Here is a 5,945-nt window from a genome sequence, read left to right on the forward strand (position 1 = left end):
TAAAAATAAAAAAATTCCTAGTTCCGATCGGTGGCTGTCGACCTCGTCGTCCAATCGTTCATGCATTGCTCCCCGGTCTCAACAATTAATTCCTTCGATTAATTTGACCTGCTCGATCGATTTGTTACCTGAGATGAGATTTGCTTTTGGCAGCAACAGATACTGCGGAGTAACTATTATCTTGTGAATTCTGATTAACACTCTGAGCTCGCTTTTGCTACCTTACCTGCACATTCTTGCTTTAGAACACATTAGTGCTGGACTGCGCTGGCAAAGGTGTTCGTCCAGAACTTGTTCTGCAGCTGGTGCACTCGTTGTTCGACTGGTGGCGGTTCCCCGACGGCAAGGAGAAGCTGGACATGTCGGAGACGTTCACGGACAGGTGGAAAGAAGCACGGTCCTTCGGATGAGTAAAGGACTGGAGTCCTGTGCAATTTTCTTCCGTACTATTTTTTTTCGTTTTTTATTAATCATCAAAATATTGATTTTTTTTGTTTGTCGTGCTTTCTTTCTTTTTTCTTTTTCCAAAATGCTTTATCTGTAGTAAGTCCATCATCACAAAGGCAGGTTTTCGCAGCGAAGTGTGAAATCATTGTCATGATTAATATTTGTGATGAACAATTAGCTTTGCAAAATGATTTAATCAAAGAATTGGTTTGAAAAGATGTGTGGATGTTGGTGTGAGAGCGTGTGGCTAATGTGGATCAGGTTGTGATATCTGTGTCAAGAAACGATTGTTTCGTCTGATTGTGTGCAGGTGACTTGAGGTCAGCCTTGGTCAATGGTGAGGACCGGGACTATGCTCAGGGTGGAGCAGATGCGGTCGGGATACCATGTGAGAAGGTGACTAGAGTCCGGATTCTTGGAGGTCAACTTTGGTCAACGGTGGGGATCGGAACTAAACTCAGGGAGGGGTTGAGGTCCAGACGGTTAAGGATGCCGGGTGACAAAGTTGGATACGAGATGGCACACGGTGGATGGACACTGTGTGGGAGAGATCTTTGCAATGGGCTTTCCAAGGTGTGCGTGCAAGCGTCGGTGTTGGCGAAGGAGATTGGAAGAAATCGGTGAGGCGTATATGGTGCTACAGTACTCGATGTACTGTGGCGATGGTACTGTGTGTCATGCAGTACGTGCATGTATGCGTAGGGTGTATGCATATATGTGTGGTATTCATGCATGTCTGGTTGTGCATGCATGTGTGTCGGCTCGGTTGGCTGGCGAGCTGGTTCAGGAGCAGGAATCGGGAGGCAGCAGGCCGACTACGACACGGTGATGGCTGGATTTCTCATGGCCGGTGCGGCTGTGGTTTTTGGAGAAAGAGAGAATTACAATTTGGTAAATTGTAATTTGATTTGGTAATTAAGGATAGAGTCCTAGTGTGACTAAGAGTGAGAAGTTTTCGGTATAAATAGAGAGAGAGGGTGTGTCCTAGTGTGACTAAGAGTGAGAAGTTTTCGGTATAAATAGAGAGAGAGGGTGTGGCCTCTCAGTATCGCTTTAAGAGCAATTGAGTTGCTAGTTTAGATAGGGTTTTGATTTTACTCGAAATTTTTGTAAGGAGTGCTGTTGGTGCACTTTGTAAACACAGAGAGAGAAGCAATAAAGTCATCATCCACTTTGAGAGTTCTTCGATTTGTGTTTTATCGAGTACGGCGGTCCGACCGGCGGCGTGCGAGCTGTCTGACCGGCGGCGATAAAACTACGTCGAGATTTCCATCGATTTAAGGGTAACCTTTATTTCCGCTAAAAGTTTTTGGGTTTTTGGTTTTTCCTACCATTTACCCCCTCTGGTAGGCTTGGTTATTTGTGTTCGATCCTATACGAAGATCGCGCCACCATCCATATCAAAAACGCTCAGCTAATATTGAAGAAATGAAGCATATAATGAAGTGGAGTACGTTCTTCCTTAATTAGTTGTGTCCGTGTGAAATAATTTGGAAATGTTAATTTTTACTTCTGAAATTAATTTGCGGGTGACTTCTGTATACCCTCGACATCTAATTTCTAGATAAATACAATACAAATTAAAACTTTACAATTCAAATAGTATACACGCGCTCACATGCTGCGCTTTTTGCCTTTGCTTTTCCATGCTGACAGGCCAGAAGAGAGGCGCAGTACTGTTCAGAGAACACCTCAGTAAAGAGGAGTATGAGTAGACAAAACCACACAGGTATATTCTTTAGCTAATATTGTACTCTCCTCGTCCCTAAATATTTACCGCCATTAACTTTTTTAAACATGTTTGACCATTCATCTTATCTAAAAATTAAGTAATTATTAATTCTTTTCCTATTATTTGATTCTTTGTTAAATATATTTTTACGCATGCATACATATAGTTTTACATATTTCACAAAAATGTTTAAGTAAGACGAACGGTCAAACATGTTTAAAAAAGTCAACAGCGTCAAATATTTAGGGACGGAGGAGTATTTCTTTTGCCCTTAATCACTAGCTAATATTTGCATATTGTGAACGGCTGGTGAGAAGTGGGAAGACAATAATAGGAAAACCGAATATACCAAGAGATATATCGACATAAGATCCATAATCAAATATACCACTCGTACAGAAACATTTTTTTCAGACGGCCAAAACTAGATTTCTGCATGCGGATCGGAGACCTGTCTGCACCAAGGATCAAAAACTGATTGAAGATTGGTCGGAGAAAGTCCTGCTGAAGTCTGAAGCCCGGGAATTCGCTTCCTGTTTGGCTTTGATCTCGATGTGTGTTTAGCAATATTTTAAATAACGGACTAATATATTTAGCGGTTAGCTTTTTAAACAGTTATAATGGGTTAAACAGAGTTATAACGGAGCAGTAGTTATAACTCTTCTCAAGCAGTTCTAGCAGAGGACAGTGCAACAATAGCAGAGGACAGTGCAACAATAGCGGGAGGTCCGGTTTTAATTAGTTAGCTCGTTTGCTGATAGGTTTGGTGTTTTGCAGTTTAAATAGCTCGGTGTTGTCGTTTATCAGTCTAACTCTAATCGAATCGACGTACTATACCTTGCTGCTGCAGTGCTGCTTCGGCCCATCAACTGATGACAGCCCAAGCCCCAAGTCCCCCCACACTAGTTCGTACTACAATATACGAGATTTGTAACCTAATTAAGCTAACTAGCGTTTTTTCCTCCCGGCGCCCATGGACTACGACGATCGGGAACGGCGGCGCGGGAGAAGGGCCCCCGGGGAGGCGCTGCCGGACGACCTGGTCGAGGAGATCCTCCTCCGCTTGCCGGTGCCGTCGATCGGGCGGTGCCGCGCCGTGTGCAAAGCCTGGCTCTCCCGCACCTCTCAGCCGGATTTCCTCCGCGCCCACGTCGCCCGTTCCTGCCCGGCCACTGTCACCGCCGCGGCCACCGTGGAAACTAGATCTAGAACGACGACTCCCCGCGGAAGGTCGTGCACCACCGTCCACATAAGACGGCTAGGCCGCAAATGCTCGGGGGCGGTGGCTTCCCTCGCGGTGTCGTTCGTCTCGGCGTCGGAGCAGGGGCGATCCATGACAGCCGCCATCGGCTTTTGGGACGGCATCCTATGCGCAACGCACATCCTGTTTGCTCCCGGAAGAGGCGTTGAGCGGTACGTGCTCTGCAACCCGCTCACCGAGGCCTACACCATCGTGCCGGCTCCGGCCACCGATGGCTTCCTCGTCGGCGGCTACGCCCACCCGACCACGTCGCGCTTCCACATCATGCACGCCAACTTCTTCACAACGATGGAGACCTTTTGGATCCTGCGGCTCGGGGAGAACAGCGTGTGGCGCGAGGTCCGCTGCCCTGCCCTCGCAACGACGAGGGTTTGTATTAAGTTCATACGTGCTCCGCTTGTCAGACTGCACGGCTGTCTTCACTGGCTGGCCTCGTCGGCTTCATCAGCACAGTTTCTCGTGGCCGTCTTCAACATGGAACGGGAGGAGTTCCGGCTGATGGAGGCCTCCGGGGGGCAAGGAGTGTGGGACGGCAACTTGTCGCACTCGTACACGATGATGGGAATACACATCACCCATTGCCACGGCAAGCTGTGCGCCCTCACCGACGGCCGGGCGCCAACGCGTTGGGGATGTGGATGCTCGAGGACTACTCCGACCCAACAAGCTGGCGGCTTCAGCGGAAGATCGACTACTACTACTCGTGCGGCGCCGCCGCCGGTGCTGCTCTCGACGACGACCCACACGCCGCCGCCGCTCAAACTTTTCGTGCCCGCTTCTCGACAGCCGATGTGGTGGAGGTTCTGCCCAATGGTGTCGATGACGATGACGAGGGCAAGGAGATCCTGCTCCAGCTTGGTGACGAGGAGGTCGTGTACAATGTTGGACGCGCGGCGTGGCGCAGGTGGGGGATATTGCCGCTGACTACACGCCGCCTGATGATGCATAGGCAGTGCATATTGCCACGCGAGGTGAGCTTCGGTGACGCGTCTCAGGTTCCTTGGGAGAAGGACATCGGCGGCCACAGTTTCTACCGCATATACTAGGGGGAAGTTGCAACTAGATGTATGCATTTAATTTAAACAGTTATATAAAATTTTCATAAAATTTGATAAGATAGACTATGATAACATAAGACACTATACAAACATGCAAGTTTAAATTCGATTGACATATGAAGAAACAAAAATAACAAATTTTATTTGCGCTGTACAGGTACTATTCACTATCTAATTTTATTATTTTTTCTCTTGTTGTAGATCAAATTTAGTCCTACATGTTTGTGTATAGACTTATATCATCACAATCGATATTGCTAATTTTTTTAAATTTTTTTCTATAACTATTTAAGTCGCATGCGAACGATGGGTGCCATGGCACCTTAGGTGAACCATGGGTGTCATGGCACCTAGGTGTAGAAAATCCTTGTACTATATACTAGGACTAGTTGGGCGGGTGTGCTGTACTTTAACTCTACTCCCTCCGTCCCATAAAAAACCAATCTAGTATCGGATATGACACATTCTGTCCAGATTCGTTGTACCAGAATATATCACAATTTACATTCAGTACTAGATTTTTTTTTAAGGACGGGAGAGTAGTCCTAAGATGGCCTTGCGTGTCTAATCAATTAGGTTTTGTTGAAAAAAAATATTCGAGAGAGATTTGCTTGAAATTATTTGACTTTTTGGACGAGGTTTACTTCAAACTATCTACATGATTTTTATTTTAGACCCAAATGTGGATTAATCCTTCAAAAACAATATTTTAGACCCAAAGGTGGATTAATCAGTCGAAAACAACCTCAAAAGCTCATGCGTAGCATTGCCAAGCACCCAATATTGTTAATGAGGAGTGGAGTTTTCTTATTCTTACTTAGCTTAGTTGTGTCCGGGTGAAATAATTTTAGAAGTATTAATTAATTTATAGTGTACTGAAATTAATTTGCATATGACTTTGGCATTAATTCTCTCCGTATATATATATATGTACTTAGCCCACATGCTACTACTGTTGTTTAGTTCCAAAAAAAATTTTCTTAAAAACATCGCATCGAATCTTTAGACACATGCATAGAACAAAATGAAAAATTAATTGCACAGTTTGCATGGAAATCGCGAGACGAATCTTTTAAGTCTAATTAGTCCATGATTAGCCATAAGTGCTACAGTAACCCACATGTACTAATGACGAATTAATTAGGCTTAAAAAATTCGTCTCGCGGTTTCCAGGCGAGTTATGAAATTAGTTTTTTCATTCGTGTCCGAAAACCCCTTCCGATATCCGGTCAAACGTTCGATGTGACATTCAAAAATTCTTCCCTTTGGTTGGCACGGCACAGCCAAGCTGCCAAAGTTGAAGCTAGGGACACGACACGAAAATATATATTTTTTAAGATATTGGAATAGAATCACATCACGCGTCGGCTGCGAGGCTGATCCAGTACGAATCTCAATGCAAATAGTCTCTTCTTCCTCTCCAATGCCCCCATCTCTTCCAGTTCCA

General features: G+C 45.2%; 1 pseudogene; it reads left to right on the forward strand.

Annotated features, from left to right (window-relative positions):
* Positions 1 to 3,152: 3,152 nt before the first annotated feature.
* On the forward strand, positions 3,153 to 4,486 carry LOC127765329 (uncharacterized; annotated as a pseudogene).
* Positions 4,487 to 5,945: the final 1,459 nt, after the last annotated feature.

The sequence above is a fragment of the Oryza glaberrima genome, chromosome 3 (assembly GCF_000147395.1).
Source record: "Oryza glaberrima chromosome 3, OglaRS2, whole genome shotgun sequence".
NCBI classification, from domain to species: domain Eukaryota; kingdom Viridiplantae; phylum Streptophyta; class Magnoliopsida; order Poales; family Poaceae; genus Oryza; species Oryza glaberrima.